The sequence below is a fragment of the Triticum dicoccoides genome, chromosome 2B (assembly GCF_002162155.2).
Source record: "Triticum dicoccoides isolate Atlit2015 ecotype Zavitan chromosome 2B, WEW_v2.0, whole genome shotgun sequence".
Lineage (NCBI taxonomy): Eukaryota > Viridiplantae > Streptophyta > Magnoliopsida > Poales > Poaceae > Triticum > Triticum dicoccoides.
Genome location: NC_041383.1, coordinates 131,985,321 through 132,003,856, shown reverse-complemented (window position 1 = coordinate 132,003,856; position 18,536 = coordinate 131,985,321). Strand labels below are relative to the sequence as shown.

General features: G+C 42.5%; 1 pseudogene; it reads right to left on the bottom strand.

Moving 5' to 3' along the window:
* Nucleotides 1-181: 181 nt before the first annotated feature.
* On the bottom strand, nt 182-2,937 carry LOC119362594 (annotated as a pseudogene).
* Between the last annotated feature and the right edge of the window lie 15,599 nt (nt 2,938-18,536).

The following is an 18,536-nucleotide window of genomic DNA, read 5'->3' as shown; positions in this document are numbered from 1 at the left end:
AAAGGAGCGCGGTGGAATTCTAATAAATCCAGGGGTCAATGTGTAAAATCAAATCTTTTTCCAGATACACTTAAATTGGGACCGCGGGTTGATTTCCCAGAAACTGCGGGGTTTTTCTGCAAAACGTGCAACGACGGACAAGCAATCGATGGTTTATTAGTAGGTAAAGATAAAGATATCATACAATAGCAAAGAGCTTCCCTTGGGATACTTGGACAACCGCAGATCAAACATGGCACTTACAGTCCCTAAAAAAACATGACACTTACAGGAACATTACGAGAAGAATAAAAGAGTGGATTCAGTTACAAGCTTTTACCTCCCCTCTTGCAGAATCTCCACTGAAGACTTGCCAGGTACAATGCAGATACTTGTGTTCGATGGAGGACACGACATTATGTACGAATCGAACCCCTCATTCTACATCATTGCTATTGTGCTGTAACTCGCGTATGTTGGGGATAGGTCAGGAATTGACTGGTCACGGTCCAGGTATTGCATGACCTTCCGCATGCTAGGCCTTCCACTGGGCGATGGGTAGGCACATAACAAACCTAATTTGAGAAGAATGGTGGCTTCCTCTGTGTTGAAATTCCCCATTAGACGTGGATCCACCGCATCAAGAATCGAGCCACTGTGATGATGTTCAAGCACCCAGTCGACCAACACTACTTGTGTGATGTCCTTGCTGCTTCCAATTGGCCTACGCCCACAGGCGACCTCTAGGACAAACATGCCAAATGCGAACACGTCGGTTAAGGGTGTTGCCTTTCCTGTGCGTATAAGTTTGGGTGCAAGGTACCCCATGATGCCCACCACATGTGTTGTTGTAGCAACTGTCCCATGATCATATAACCTTGCTAGACCAAAATCACCGAGCCGTCCAATCATCTGGTTGTCCAAAAGCACATTACTAGCCTTTATATCTCGATGGATGATGATTTGCTCCCATTCCTCATGAAGATACAACAAACTTGATGCGACATCTTTGATAATCCGATACCTCTCGGATAAGTGTAGCGTTGGTTTGTTTTTATTGTACAAGTACTTGTCAAGACTACCATTTTCCATGTAGTCATAAACCAAGAGAAGTTCACCCTTTCGCCGGCAGTAGCCTAGTAACTGAGCGAGATTACGGTGGCGGAGACGGCCAATGCTCACCACCTCCGCGATGAACTCCCTTATTCCTTGTTTCGAATCATGTGACACTCTCTTCACCGCAACCTTCAAATTGAACGGAAAAAGCACTCCTCTGTCCACTCTTCCAAATCCTCCCACACCAAGTAAATTCGTACCAGAAAACCCCTCAGTGGCATGAAATAGATCCTTGTACGCGAAACGATGTGGGCCGAACTCGTCCTCCCAATCTTCTCGTACCTCAAAAAATCGACGCCGATGCCACAAGAAGAAGAAGATGATAGCTAGCATTGCATGACAAAAAATGCCGCGGCCAGTGGTAGCGCGACATCCAAGATCTTTGACTGAGGTTTGGGACCCAGGCGTGGTAGGACGGGAAGCGTGGAGAAGTCTAGCAGCGGGGCAGGTCCGTCCAAGCTGAAGCTCCATCCAAGGACATAGTGGTGTGTGCCTACGCCCCAACCTCCGGAAGCTGAAAAGCCAACGTACATCTTGTCCGCCATGACCGTGGAGAGATCAATGACTTCGGAGAGTAGAGGAATCTTGGGCTTTGGTACATGCGCGGGCGCTAATGTCACGTTGAGTCGCCTGGCCTGTGCATCATAGTCTACCCACACCTGCACATGGTTTTGAATTTCAGTTTTAGAAATATTCCAGCCATATCTAAAATCAGTGACTTAGGTTTTCATTTCGGAGAGGACCGAAATTCTCACTTGAATATGATTGAGATCCAACCAAATATATTTTTTCCAAAATGTTAGTACCTCCATTTTTAAATATAAGTCCTTTTAGAAACTTCAATAGGACTACATACGAATGTATATAGACATATTTTAGAGCGTGGATTCACTCATTTTGCTTCATTTCTAGTCCATATTAGAATCTCTAAAAAAAAACTTATATTCCCTCCGTCCCATAATAAGTGTCTTGAACTTAGTACAAATTTATACTAGAGCTAGTATAAAGTTGAGACACTTATTTTGGGACGGAGGGAGTATTTATTTAGGAACGGAGGAACTACTTTGTAAGTAATTTGAATTTATGTGTACCACTATAATTGCTGACATGATGAAATTACAGTGAAAGTGAAAACCATGACCTGCATCGGTTCGCGGCTGTTCAGCGTCAGCTCTTGAAAGGCGCCGTTCTCGTCGCTGTAGTACCCAGCCTGCTTGGCCTGCCGTGAGATGAGGCTGTTGACGTCGATGCCGACGTGGTTGCTGTTGATGTCGCGGAACTCGACGTCCATGATGGTGTCGAGCTCGACTGCCAAGATGGGATCGCTGGCCGTGCCGTTTGTCCCGTTGAGGAGGCCCAGGTACCGCCCGCTCTGGGCAGCTGAGAGGTTCGAGGTCGGCGCGACGACGAACGCATGCCCGTAGCTGGTCAGGCCATCGTATCTGGACCTAATTGCGAACACGAAGGACGCGGAGAAGGACCGCGCCATGGCGGCGCTGTTCGCCGTCGCGGTGGAGCTGTCGAGGAAGCGGAGTGGTGCGGGGTGGAAGGCATGGCCTGTTGTCTGGTACTCCGTCTCCGTGTCGGTGAGCAGCAGGAGGCCGTTGGGCGTGACGGCGGCGACGCCATCCAGCGTGAGGTTCGCGGTGGCGAAGCCTTGGTAGGCGAACCGGCCGTCTTCCGCCGCCAAGGCCACACCTCCGTCGAGGCTCAGAAGCAGCAGCAGACCAAGGGCTAGCATAGGCTGCATGGTACCTTGACACTCTTGTTGACACTGAGAACAAGTGTAGCAAACCACCCAGGCGTGCATTTAGGAGCTTGCGCACGCAGGCGCCACACGCAGGAAGCTACGTACGAGCCACACACACATCTCAAACAAGCAAATATCTCACAAAGGCTCGCACATAGCTCCAAGCTCATACACCAAGCAAGACGCCGGCCGGGCTGGAAACTACACGGAGAATGGACGTGTCCGGCAACTAGCAATTGGAGCCTTGCGGTGAGTAGCGCTGCTTTCACGAGTAGTATCTTTCACAGTAGGTACGAGCGTTAACTTGTCATTCCACGTGGAAGAATGCAGGAAAATAAGGATGTCCATGGACTTCTTGGGAGTTAATTGCACAGAAGTACCACAATTCGGGCATCACATGCAAATTGGTACCACGATTGCTAATTTTTACGTGTCAGTACCAACATTCGTTCAAATTTTTGCAAATTAGACTAAAACGCGTATTTATACGTATTGACAGTGTATCTGACCGTTGGGGCCCGTACGTCAGGTGCCGACGTGGCATATTTTTTGCAAAACCCCTTGGCTTTATATGTAATCACATAAATGCCCATTTTTTTCGCAGGAAAACCGCCATTGAGAGGGACTTTTTTTTTCGTTCGCGAGTTTTTCGCGGACTTGTTCGAAAGTTTCCGGCGAATTGAACAAATAAAAAACCGGAACGAAAAAACGGGCGCGCGCGCGATTCGAACCCGCGACCTGCAGGTCTGCCGCCGGGCGCGCTAGCCACTACGCCACATCGACGCTGTTGACTTGATACAGGCGCAATTTATATTATACTAGCACACACACGCTGGGCCGGCAGCTGGGCCAAGCAAAGCCTGCAATATTATTTTACAAATAATTTAGTAGATGCAAAATGATCATTTTTTAATAGATGCAAAATGATCATTTTTTCTTATTTTTACACAGGCTGTATTAATAGCATTATCTTTGAGAAAAATATTAGTTTGGTAAACATGCAGATTACTACATGTGTTATTTTTTGACAAATAGAAATATGAACCCGAGATTGAAACTTTCATCGTTTTAAAAAATTTCAATATATAGGTGACAAATGGTTTTATAATACAAAAAAAGTTCATCGTATATTTATATAAAATCATTGTATATAAAAAAATGTTCAATGTTTAGTGTTTATTTACAAAAAAATATCGCAGAATAAAAAGTTCACTATAAACTTAAAAAATGTTATGATCATTTTGCATCTATTAATTTTTTTACATAATGCACGGTGAATATTTATTAGAAAAATGATCAATATAAGTTAAAAAATCTTAATATATGTTGAATAATTTTGGTAACATATATTAAGAAAATTGTTCAACATATATTACAAAAATGATAAATTTCATTGAATGAAAAAAGATGAAGAAACGAAAAGAAACCTGGGCAACGAACGAGCCCCAGCAAAACGCAAAACGAAAAAATTATTACAGGCCTCGGTTGGCCCAACCACCGGTCCAGCGTTTTATTGTTTGTATAAAGAGGTACTGCCCGCCTTGAAACAGAGCACACCTTGGCCTGGTGGCTAGCGCTCTCCGCTTGCGTGTTGCTGGTCGCAGGTTCGAAACCTGCTGATGATGTGCATTTTTCCTTTATTTTATTTGTTTATGCTGAACATTTTTTTAAATACGTTGAACAATTTTCTAAAGATATGATGAATATATTTGACATAATGCAAGGTGAATTTCTTGTAATTTATGGTGAACATTTTCTTAGACATGATGGATTTTCGTAAAATATTGCAGGCTTTGCTTGGCCCGGCTGCCGGCCCAGCGTGTGTGTGCTAGTATAATAAAGCTTTCGCCTGTATCAAGCCAGCAGCTTCGCTGTGGCGTAGTGGCTAGCGGGCCCGGCGGCGCGCCTGCAGGTCGCGGGTTCGAATCGCGTGCGCGCCCGTTTTTTCGTTCCGGATATTTATTTGTTCAATTCGCCGGAAACTTTCGGACAAGTCCGCGAAAAACTCGCGAACGAAAAAAAGTCCCTCTCAATGGCGGTTTTTCTGCGAAAAAATGGGCATTTATGTGATTACATATAAAGCCAAGGGGTTTTCTGCAAAAATATGCCACATCGGCACCTGGCGGACGGGCCCCAACGGTCAGATACACTGTCAATACGTATAAATACGCGTTTTAGTCTAATTTGCAAAAATTTGGATGAATGTTGGTACTGACACGCAAAAATTAGCAATCGTGGTACCAATCTGCATGTGATGCCCGAATTGTGGTACTTCTGTGCAATTAACTCACTTCTTGGGCATCTCTGACAGTACTTACTGTCTCATATCTAGTTCATCCAGGACCAGCCATGACAGTGTCTCACGAACTCTTTGATTCCGATCGATTTTTCTTTTGCTAGTTTGGTTGGCGTCACAGTTAATAGTTTGGTACCGCCGTGTGAGTGTGTTTGCTTCAGTGAGCACTTGTAAATTTATCGCTTGCTTCGGGCCGGGGATAGGAGTCATAGGACATTAGGAACATTGCTGATTTGTCTTCCTCTGAACATCCAGTATCCATCATCATATGCACGTTTATATTTGTAAAGAAAATTGTACATGTGGTGCCCGTGCTTTGGGATGAGAACTAAGCTACTCCCTCCGTCTCATAATATCAGAGCGTTTTTGACACTGAGATTGCTACTACATGTGCTGGTGTTGGGTAACGTAGTAATTTAAAAAATTTTCTACGCACACGCAAAATCATGATGATGCATAGCAACGTGAGGGGAGAGTGTCGTCCACTTACCCTCGTAGACCGTAAGCAGAAGCATTATGACAACGCGGTTGATGTAGTCGTACGTCTTCACGATCGACCGACCCTAGTACCGAACGTACGGCACCTCCGCGATCTGCACACGTTCAGCTCGGCGACGTCCCACGAACTCACGATCCAGTAGAGCTTCGAGGGAGAGTTTCGTCAGCACGACGGCGTGATGAAGCTATCGGCGTAGGGCTTCGCCTAAGCAGTACGACGATATGACCGAGGTGGATTATGATGGAGGGGTGCACCGCACACGGCTAAGAGATCAATGATCAACTTGTGTGTCTCTGGGGTGCCCCCTCCCCTGTATATAAAGGAGTGGAGGAGGGGGAGGAGACCGGCCTCCTAGGCGCGCCCCAAGGGGAGTCCTACTCCCACCGGGAGTAGGATTCCACTCCTTCCAAGAGTAGGAGTAGGAGGGAAGGAAGGAGTAGAGAGGGGGAAGGAAAAAGGGGGGCACCGCCCCCCTTCCTTGTCCAATTCGGACTAGAGGGGGAGGGGGCGCGCGGCCTGCCCTGGCCGCCCCTTCCTCTCTCCACCAAGGCCCATGAGGCCCATTACACTCCCCGAGGGGTTCCGGTAACCCCCCGGTACTCCGGTATTTGTCCAAACTCACTCGGAACCCTTCCGAAGTCCAAACATAGTCATCCAATATATCGATCTTTATGTCTCGACCATTTTGAGACTCCTCGTCATGTCTGTGATCATATCCGGGACTCCGAGCTCCCTCGGTACATCAAAACACATAAACTCATATTACCGAACATTAAGCGTGCGGACCCTACGGGTTCGAGAACTATGTAGACATGACCGAGAGACGTCTCCGGTCAATAACCAATAGCGGAACCTGGATGCTTATATTGGATCCCACATATTCTACGAAGATCTTTATCGGTCAAACCGCATAACAACATACGTTGTTCCCTTTGTCATCGGTATGTGATACGTCTCCAATGTATCTATAATTTATGAAGTATTCATGCTATTATATTATCTTGGATGTTTAATGGGCTTTATTATACACTTTTATATTATTTTTGGGACTAACCTATTAACCGGAGGCCCAGTCCAAATTGCTGCCTATTTCAGTGTTTTGCAGAAAAGGAATATCAAACGGAGTCCAAACAGAATGAAACCTTCGGGAGAGTTATTTTCAGAACAAACGCAATCCAGGAGACTTGGAGTAGACGTCAGGGAAGCAACGAGGTGGCCACGAGGGTCCAGGGCGCGCCCTACCCCCTGGGCGCACCCCCACCCTCGTGGGCCCCTCGTGGCTCCCCTGACCGACTTCTTTCGCCTATATATACCCATATACCCTAAAAACATCCAGGAGCACCATAGATCGGGAGTTCCGCCGCTGCAAGCCTCTATAGCCACCAAAAACCTCTCGGGAGCCCGTTCCGGCACCCTGCCGGAGGGGGAATCCATCACCGGTGGCCATCTTCATTGTCCCGGCGCTCTCCATGACGAGGAGGGAGTAGTTCACCCTCGGGGCTGAGGGTATGTACCAGTAGCTATGTGTTTGATCTCTCTCTCTCTCTCTCTCTCTCTTGTGTTCTTGAGGTGATACGATCTTGATGTATCGCGAGCTTTGCTATTCTAGTTGGGTCTTATGATGTTTCTCCCCCTCTACTCTCTTGTAATGGATTGAGTTTTCCCTTTGAAGTTATCTTATCGGATTGAGTCTTTAAGGATTTGAGAACACTTGATGTATGTCTTGCATGTGCTTATCTGTGGTGACAATGGGATATCACATGATTCACTTGATGTATGTTTTGGTGATCAACTTGCGGGTTCCGTAACATTGTGAACTTATGCATAGGGGTTGGCACACGTTTTCATCTTGACTCTCCAGTAGAAACTTTGGGGCACTCTTGAAAGTACTTTGTGTTGGTTGAATAGATGAATCTGAGATTGTGTGATGCATATCGTATAATCATACCCACAGATACTTGAGGTGACATTGGAGTATCTAGGTGACATTAGGGTTTTGGTTGATTTGTGTCTTAAGGTGTTATTCTAGTACGAACTCTAGGATAGATTGAACGGAAAGAATAGCTTCATGTTATTTTACTACGGACTCTCGAATAGATAGACCAGAAAGGATAACTTTGAGGTGGTTTTGTACCCTACAATAATCTCTTTGTTTGTTCTCCGCTATTAGTGACTTTGGAGTGACTCTTTGTTGCATGTTGAGGGATAGTTATATGATCCAATTATGTTATTATTGTTGAGAGAACTTGCACTAGTGAAAGTATGAACCCTAGGCCTTGTTTCAACGCATTGCAATACCGTTTACGCTCACTTTTATCGCTTGTTACCTTGTTGTTTCTATATTTTTAGATTACAAATACTCATATCTATCATCCATATTGCACTTGTATCACCATCTCTTCGCCGAACTAAGGCACCTATACAATTTACCATTGTATTGGGTGTGTTGGGGACACAAGAGACTCTTTGTTATTTGGTTGCAGGGTTGTTTGAGAGAGACCATCTTCATCCTACGCCTCCCACGAATTGATAAACCTTAGGTCATCCACTTGAGGGAAATTTGCAACTGTCCTACAAACCTCTGCACTTGTAGGCCAAACAACGTCTACAAGAAGAAGGTTGCATAGTAGACATCAAGCTCTTTTCTGGCACCATTGCTGGGGAGGTGAGTGCTTGAAGGTATATCTTTAGATCTTGCAATATAATCTTTTAGTTTCTTGTTTTATCACTAGTTTAGTCTATAAAAGAAAACTACAAAAAATGGAATTAAGGGTGCCTCATATGCTTTATCTTTTTAATGTCTTTCGTGAAAATGATGGGAAGGAAAATTGTGCTCAAGTACTAGAAGAAGAATTACATAGAATGCTTGGCATAAAATATGTGAATGATGAGCATGATTGCAATGTTGTTAGTATCAATTCTTTGAATACCCATGATGCTAATGATATGCAAAGCCACAAGTTTGGGGATGCTATGTTTGATGAAGATGATATGTTTTGTCCCCCAAGTTTTGATGAGCAAATTTATTATGATGAAAGCATGCCTCCTATTTATGATGATTATTGTGATGACACGTATGCTATAAAGAATAAAGATAACCATGAAACTTGTCATCATGATTTTAATTTTCAATTGGATTATGCTTCACATGATAGTTATTTTGTTGAGTTTGCTCCCACTACTATTCATGAGAACAAATTTGCTTTTGTGGAGAGTAATAAAATTTCTATGCTTGTAGATCATGAAAAGAATGCTTTATGTGATAGTTATATTGTTGAAATTCATTCATTGTTCTAATAAAAATTATTATGAGGGAGGAATATATGCTCGTAGGAATTGCAATAGTATCAAGTTTCCTCTCTATGTGCTTAAAGTTTTAAAGTTATGCTTGTTTTTGCCTTCCTATGCTAGTTGATTATTGTTCCCATAAGCTGTTTGCTCACAAAATCCCTATGCATAGGAAGTGGGTTAGACTTAAATGTTCGAGTCATATTCTTCATGATGCTATCTTTTTGTTTCAATTCTTATCTTTTATGTGAGCATCATTGAAATTATCATGCCTAGCTAGGGGCGTTAAACGTTAGCACTTGTTGGGAGGCAACCCAATTTTATTTTTGTTACTTGCTTGTTGTTCCTGTTTAGTAATAAATAATTCATCTAGCCTCTGTTTAGATGTGGTTTTATGTTTTAATTAGTGTTTGTTCCAAGTAGGACCTTTAGGAAGACTTGGGTGAAGTCTTTGTGATTTTGCTGTAAAAAAACAAAAACTTTGCACTCACGAGATTAGCTGCCATTTTTTACTGGAGAGTGCTTATAGGTTGATTATTTTCGCAGATGTTTAATAGACAAATTCCTCAGGTCCACCAATTTATTTCAGAATTTTTGGAGTTCTAGAAGTATACGTTTGATACATATAACTACAGACTGTTCTGTTTTTGACAGATTCTGTTTCCATTGTGTTGTTTGCTTATTTTGATGAATCTATGAGTAGTATCATAGGGTATGAACCATAGAGAAGTTGGAATACAGTAGATATTACACCAATATGAATTTAGAATGAGTTCACAACAGTACCAAAAGTGATGATTTATTTTCTTATACTAACGGAGCTTACGAGTTTTCTGTTGAGTTTTGTGTTGTGAAGTTTTCAAGTTTTGGGTAAAGATTCGATGGACTATGGAATAAGGAGTGGCAAGAGCCTAAGCTTGGGGATGCCCAAGGCACCCCAAGGTAATATTCAAGGACAACCAAAATCCTAAGCTTGGGGATGCCCCGGAAGGCATCCCCTCTTTCGTCTTCGTTCATCGGTAACTTTACTTGGAGCTATATTTTTATTCACCACATGATATGTGTTTTGCTTGGAGCATCATTTTCTTTTGTTAGTATTTACTTTTTGTTATTTATAATAATGTTTTGCATCTATATTTTCAATAAAAATGTCAAGGATAGCCTTTACCATGCTTATTTGTAAGTATACATGTTGTTGTTTCAAAATAGAAAGTTTACCGCTGTTGCAAAAATTCCCTAGAAAAGTCAGAAAATGATAAAATGTTGAAACATCCAGGAGCACAATAGATCGGGAGTTCCGCCGCCGCAAGCCTCTGTAGCCACCAAAAACCTCTCGGGAGCCTGTTCCGGCACCCTGCCGGAGGGGGAATCCATCACCGGTGGCCATCTTCATCATCCCAGCGCTCTCCATGACAAGGAGGGAGTAGTTCACCCTCGAGGCTGAGGGTATGTACCGGTAGCTATGTGTTTGATCTCTCTCTCTCTCTCTCGTGTTCTTGAGGTGATACGATCTTGCTGTATCGCGAGCTTTGCTATTATAGTTGGATCTTATGATGTTTCTCTCCCTCTACTCTCTTGTAATGGATTGAGTTTTCCATTTGAAGTTATCTTATCGGATTGAGTCTTTAAGGATTTGAGAACACTTGATGTATGTCTTGCACGTGCTTATCCGTGGTGACAATGGGATATCACGTGATTCACTTTATGTATGTTTTGGTGATCAACTTGCGGGTTCCGTAACATTGTGAACCTATGCATAGGGGTTGGCACACGTTTTCGTCTTGACTCTCCGGTAGAAACTTTGGGGCACTCTTGGAAGTACTTTGTGTTGGTTGAATAGATGAATATGAGATTGTGTGATGCATATCGTATAATCATACCCATGGATACTTGAGGTGATATTGAGTATCTAGGTGACATTAGGGTTTTGGTTGATTTGTGTCTTAAGGTGTTATTCTAGTACGAACTCTAGGATAGATTGAACGGAAATAATAGCTTCACGTTATTTTACTACGGACTCTTGAATAGATAGATCAGAAAGGATAACTTTGAGGTGGTTTTGTACCCTATAATAATCTCTTCGTTTGTTCTCCGCTATTAGTGACTTTGGAGTGACTCTTTGTTGGATGTTGAGGGATAGTTATATGATCCAATTATGTTATTATTGTTGAGAGAACTTGCACTAGTGAAAGTATGAACCCTAGGCCTTGTTTCAACGCATTGCAATACCGTTTACGCTCACTTTTATCGCTTGTTACCTTGTTGTTTTTATATTTTTAGATTACAAATACTCATATCTATCATCCATATTGCACTTGTATCACCATCTCTTCGCTGAACTGGTGCACCTATACAATTTACCATTGTATTGGGTGTGTTGGGGACACAAGAGACTCTTTGTTATTTGGTTGCAGGGTTGTTTGAGAGAGACCATCTTCATCCTACGCCTTCCACGGATTGATAAACCTTAGGTCATCCACTTGGGGGGAATTTGCTAATGTCCTACAAACCTTTGTACTTGGAGGCCCAACAACATATACAAGAAGAAGGTTGCGTAGTAGACATCAGTATGTTACTTGCCTGAGATTCGATTGCTGGTATCTCAATACCTAGTTCAATATCATTACTGGCAAGTCTCTTTACTCGTTCCGTAGTGCATCATCCCACAACTAACTCATTAGTTACATTGCTTGCAAGGCTTATAGTGATGTGCATTACCGAGAGGGCCTAGAGATATCTCTCCGACAATCGGAGTGACAAATCCTAATCTCGATCTATGCCAACTCAACAAGTACCATCAGAGACACATGTAGAGCACCTTTATAATCACCCAGTTACGTTGTGACATTTGGTAGCACACAAAGTGTTCTTACGGTATTCGGGAGTTGCATAATCTCATAGTTATAGGAACATGTATAAGTTATGAAGAAAGCAATAGCAATATACTAAACGATCAAATGCTAAGCTAACGGAATGGGTCAAGTCAATCACATCATTCTCTAATGATGTGATCCCGTTAATTAAATGACAACTCATGTCTATGGTTAGGAAACATAACCATCTTTGATTCAACGAGCTAGTCAAGTAGAGGCATACTAGTGACACTCTGTTTGTCTATGTATTCACACATGTACTAAGTTTCCGGGTAATACAATTCTAGCATGAATAATAAACATTTATCATGATATAAGGAAATATAAATAACAATTTTATTATTGCCTCTAGGGCACATTTCCTTCAGTCTCCCACTTGCACTAGAGTCAATAATCTAGATTACACAGTAATGATTCTAACACCCATGGAGTCTTGGTGTTGATCATGTTTTGCTCGTGAGAGAGGCTTAGTCAACGGGTCTGCAATATTCAGATCCGTATGTATCTTGCAAATCTCTATGTCTCCCTCCTTGACTTGGTCGCGGATGGAATTGAAGCATCTCTTGATGTGCTTGGCTCTCTTGTGAAATCCGATTCCTTTGCCAAGGCAATTGCACCAGTATTTTCATAAAAGATTTTCATTAGACCCGATGCACTAGGTATGACACCTAGATCGGATATGAACTCCTTCATTTGCTGCTTCTGAAGCAGCTATGTACTCCGCTTCACATGTAGATCCTGCCACGACGCTTTGCTTAGAACTGCACCAACTGACAGCTCCACCGTTCAATATAAATACATATCCGGTTTGTGACTTAGAGTCATCCAAATCAGTGTCAAAGCTTACATCGACGTAAGCATTTACGACGAGCTCTTTGTCACCTCCATAAATGAGAAACATATCCTTAGTCCTTTTCAGGTATTTCAGGATGTTCTTGATCGCTGTCCAGTGATCCACTCCTGGATTACTTTGGTACCTCCTTGCTAAGCTTATATCAAGGCACACATCAGGTCTGGTACACAACATTGCATACATGATAGAGCCTATGGCTGAAGCATAGGGAACACCTTTCATTTTCTCTCTATCTTCTGCAGTGGTCGGGCATTGAGTCTGACTCAACTTCACACCTTGTAACACAGGCAAGAACCCTTTCTTTGCTTGATCCATTTTGAACTTCTTCAAAACTTTGTCAAGGTATGTGCTCTGTGAAAGTCCAATTAAGCGTGTTGATCTATCTCTATAGATCTTAATGCCCAATATATAAGTAGCTTCACCGAGGTCTTTCATTGAAAAACTCTTATTCAAGTATCCCTTCTATGATATCCAGAAATTCTATATCATTTTCAATCAACAATATGTCATCCACGTATAATATTAGAAATGCTACAGAGCTCCCACTCACCTTCTTGTAAATACATGCTTCTCCAAAAGTTTGTATAAAACCATATGCTTTGATCACACTATCAAAACGTTTATTCCAACTCCGAGATGCTTGCACCAGACCATAAATGGATCGCTGGAGCTTGCACACTTTGTTAGCACCCTTTGGATCGATAAAACCTTCAGGTTGCATTATATACAACTCTTCTTCCAGAAATCCATTCAGGGATGCAGTCTTTACATCCATTTGCCAAATTTCATAACCATAAAATGCAGCAATTGCTAACATGATTCAAACGGACTTAAGCATCGCTACAGGTGAGAAGGTCTCATCGTAGTCAACTCCTTGAACTTGTCAAAAACCTTTTGCAACAAGTCGAGCTTTGTAGACAGTAACATTACCATCAGCATTAGTCTTCTTCTTGAAGATCCATTTATTCTCGATGTCTTGCTGATCATCAGGCAAGTCAACCAAAGTCCACACTTTGTTCTCATACATGGATCCCATCTCAGATTTCATGGCCTCAAGCCATTTCGCAGAATCTGGGCTCATCATCGCTTCCTCATAGTTCGTAGGTTCATCATGGTCAAGTAACATGACCTCCAGAACAGGATTGCCGTACCATTCTGGTGCGGATCTTACTCTAGTTGACCTACGAGGTTCGGTAGTAACTTGATCTAAAGTTACATGATCATCATCATTAGCTTCCTCACTAACTGGTGTAGGAGTCGCAGGAACTGATTTCTATGATGAACTACTTTCCAATAAGGGAGCAGGTACAGTTACCTCATCAAGTTCTACTTTCCTCCCACTCACTTCTTTCGAGAGAAACTCCTTCTCTAGAAAGGATCCATTCTTAGCAACGAATGTCTTGCCTTCGGATCTGTGATAGAAGGTGTACCCAACAGTCTCCTTTGGGTATCCTATGAAGACACATTTCTTCGATTTGGGTTCGAGCTTATCAGATTGAAGCTTTTTCACATAAGCATCGCAGCCCCAAACTTTAAGAAACGACAACTTTGGTTTCTTGCCAAACCATAGTTCATAAGGTGTCGTCTCAACGGATTTAGATGGTGCCCTATTTAATGTGAATGCAGCCATCTCTAAAGCATAACCCCAAAATGATAGCGGTAAATCAGTAGGATACATCATAGATCACACCATATCTAGTAAAGTACGATTATGACGTACGGACACACCTTTATGTTGTGGTGTTCCGGGTGGCGTGAGTTGCGAAACTATTCCGCATTGTTTCAAATGAAGACCAAACTCGTAACTCAAATTTCTCCTCCACGATCAGATCGTAGAAACTTTATTTTCTTGTTATGATGATTTTCCACTTCACTCTGAATTTTTTTGAACTTGTCAAATGTTTCAGACTTATGTTTGATCAAGTAGATATACCCATATCTGCTCAAATCATCTGTGAAGGTGAGAAAATAACAATACCCGCCGCGAGCCTCAACATTCATCGGAACACATACATCAGTATGTATGATTTCCAACAAATTTGTTGCTCGCTCCATTGTTCCGGAGAATGGAGTTTTAGTCATCTTTCCCATGAGGCATGGTTCGCAAGTACCAAGTGATTCATAATCAAGTGATTCCAAAAGTCCATTAGAATGGAGTTTCTTCATGCGCTTTACACCAATATGACCCAAACGGCAGTGCCACAAATAAGTTGCACTATTATTATCAACTCTGCATCTTTTGGCTACAATATTATGAATATGTGTATCACTACTATCGAGATTCAATAAAAATAGACCACTCTTCAAGGGTGCATGACCATAAAAGATATTACTCATATAAATAGAACAACCATTATTCTTAGATTTAAATGAATAACTGTCTCGCATAAAACAAGATCCATATATAATGTTCATGCTCAATGCTGGCACCAAATAAAAATTATTCAGGTCTAAAACTAATCCCGAAGGTAGATGTAGAGGTAGCGTGCCGACCGCGATCACATCGACTTTGGAACCATTTCCTACGCGCATCGTCACCTCATCCTTAGCCAATCTTAACTTAATCCGCAGTCCCTATTTTGAGTTGTAAATATTAGGAGCAGAACCAGTATCAAATACCCAGGTGCTACTGCGAGCATTAGTAAGGTACACATCAATAACATGTATATCACATATACCTTTGTTCACCTTTCCATCCTTCTTATTCGCCAAATACTTGGGGCAGTTCCGCTTCCAGTGACCAGTCCCTTTGCAGTAGAAGCACTCAGTCTCATGCTTAGGTCCAGACTTGGGCTTCTTCACTTGAGTAGCAACTTGCTTGTCGTTCTTCTTGAAGTTCCCCTTCTTCCCTTTACTCTTTTTCTTGAAACCGGTGGTCTTGTTGACCATCAATACTTGATGCTCCTTCTTGATTTCTACCTCCACATATTTTAGCATTGCGAAGAGCTCGGGAATTTTCTTATCCATCCCTTGCATATTATAGTTTATCACAAAGCTCTTGTAGCTTGGTGGCAGTGATTGAAGAATTCTGTCAATGACAATATCATGAGCAACAATATCATGAGCAAGATTAACTCCCAGTTGAATCAACTGATTATTGTACCCAGACATTTTGAGTATATGTTCACTGACAGAACTGTTCTCCTCCATCTTGCAGCTATAGAACTTATTGGAGACTTCATATCTCTCAATCCGGGCATTTTCTTGAAATATTAACTTCAATTCCTGGAACATCTCATATGCTCCATGACGTTCAAAACGTCGTTGAAGTCCCGGTTCTAAGCCGTAAAGCATGGCACACTGAACTATTGAGTAGTCATCAGCTTTGCTCTGCCAGATGTTCATAACATCTGGCGTTGCTCCTGCAGCGGGTTTGGCACCTAGCGGTGCTTCCAGGACATAATTCTTCTGTGCAGCAATGAGGATAATCCTCAAGTTATGTAGTCAGTGTCAAAACCGGGGGATCTCGGGTAGGGGGTCCCGAACTGTGCGTCTAAGGCTAATGGTAACAGGAGGCAGGGGACATGATGTTTTACCCATGTTCGGGCCCTCTCGATGGAGGTGATACCATACTTCCTGCTTGATTGATCTTGATGATATGAGTATTACAAGAGTTGATCTACCATGAGATCATAGAGGCTAAACCCTAGAAGCTAGCCTATGATTATGATTGTTGTTGTCCTATGGACTAAACCCTCCGGTTTATATAGACACTGGAGGGGCCTAGGGTTACACAGAGTCGGTTACAGAGAAGGAGATCTACATATCCGAATTGCCAAGCTTGCCTTCCACGCAAAGGAGAGTCCCATCCGGACACGGGACGAAGTCTTCAATCTTGCATCTTCATAATCCAACAGTTCGGCCAAAGTATATAGTTCGGCTGTCTGAGGACCCCCTAATCCAGGACTCCCTCAACGGACCCAGTCCTTGTAGTTGCTACCATCATCTTTCAACTTAGCTTTCTCTAGGAATGCATTAAAATTCAATGGAACAACAACACGGGCCATCTATCTACAACAACATAGACATGCAAAATACTATCAGGTACTAAGTTCATGATAAATTAAAGTTCAATTAATCAAATTACTCAAGAACTCCCACTTAGATAGACATCCCTCTAATCATCTAAGTGATCATGTGATCCATATCAACTAAACCATGTCCGATCATCACGTGAGATGGAGTAGTTTTCAATGGTGAACATCACTATGTTGATCATATCTACTATATGATTCACGCTCGACCTTTCGGTCTCAGTGTTCCGAGGCCATCTCTGCATACGCTAGGCTTGTCAAGTTTAACTCGAGTATTCTACGTGTGCAAAACTGGCTTGCACCCATTGTATGTGAATGTAGAGCTTATCACACCCGATCATCACGTGGTGTCTCGGCACGACGAACTTTCACAACGGTGCATACTCAGGGAGAACACTTGTACCTTGAAATTTAGTGAGAGATCACCTTATAATGCTACCCTTGAACTAAGCAAAATAAGATGCATAAACGATAAACATCACATGCAATCAATATAAGTGATATGATATGGCCATCATCATCTTGTGCCTTTGATCTCCATCTCCAAAGCACCGTCATGATCACCATTGTCAGCGGCGCGACACCTTGATCTCCATCGTAGCATCGTTGTCGTCTCGCCAACTATTGCTTCTACAACTACCGCTATCGCTTAGTGATAAAGTAAAGCAATTACTTGGCGATTGCATTTCATACAATAAAGCGACTGAAGGAAATAGACCCTAGAGGCAATAATAAAGTTGTTATTTATATTTCCTTATATCATGATAAATGTTTATTATTCATGCTAGAATTATTAACCGGAAACTTAGTACATGTGTGAATACATAGACAAACAGAGTGTCACTAGTATCCCTCTACTTTACTAGCTCGTTGAATCAAAGATGGTTAAGTTTCCTAGCCATGGACATGAGTTGTCATTTGATTAACGGGATCACATCATGAGAGAATGATGTGATTGACTTGACCCATTCCGTTAGCTTAGCACTTGATTGTTTAGTATGTTGCTATTGCTTTCTTCATGACTTATACATGTTCCTATGAGTATGAGATTATGCAACTCCCGAATACCGGAGGAACACTTTGTGTGTTACCAAACGTCACAACATAACTGGGTGATTATAAAGGTGCTCTACAGGTGTCTCCGATGGTACTTGTTGGGTTGACATAGATCGAGATTAGGATTTGTCACTCCGATTGTCGGAGAGGTATCTCTGGGCCCTCTCGGTGATGCACATCACTATAAGCCTTGCAAGCAATGTGACTAATGAGTTAGTTGCGGGATGATGCATTATGGAATGAGTAAAGAGACTTACCAGTAACGAGATTGAACTAGGTATTGAGAAACCGATGATCGAATATCGGGCAAGTAACATACCGATGACAAAGGGAACAACGTATGTTGTTATGCGGTTTGACCGATAAAGATCTTCGTATAATATGTAGGAACCACTATGAGCATCCAAGTTCCTCTATTAGTTATTGACCGAAGATGATTCTCGGTCATGTCTACATAGTTCTCGAACCCGTAGGGTCCGCACACTTAACGTCGGTGACGATCGGTATTATGAGTTTATGTGTTTTGGTGTACCGAAGGTAGTTCAGAGTCCCGGATATGATCACGGACATGACGATGAGTCTTGAATTGGTCGATACATAAAGATCGATATATCAGATGACTATGTTTGGACATCAGAAGGGTTCTGAGTGGTTCGGACATTGTTCCAGAGTACCGGGAGGTTATCGGAACCCCCTGGGAGAAGTTATGGGCCTTATGGGCCATAAGAAGGAAGCACACCAACCCACAAGGGGCTGCTGCGCCCCCCTTGGGCAGGAGACCGAATTGGAAAG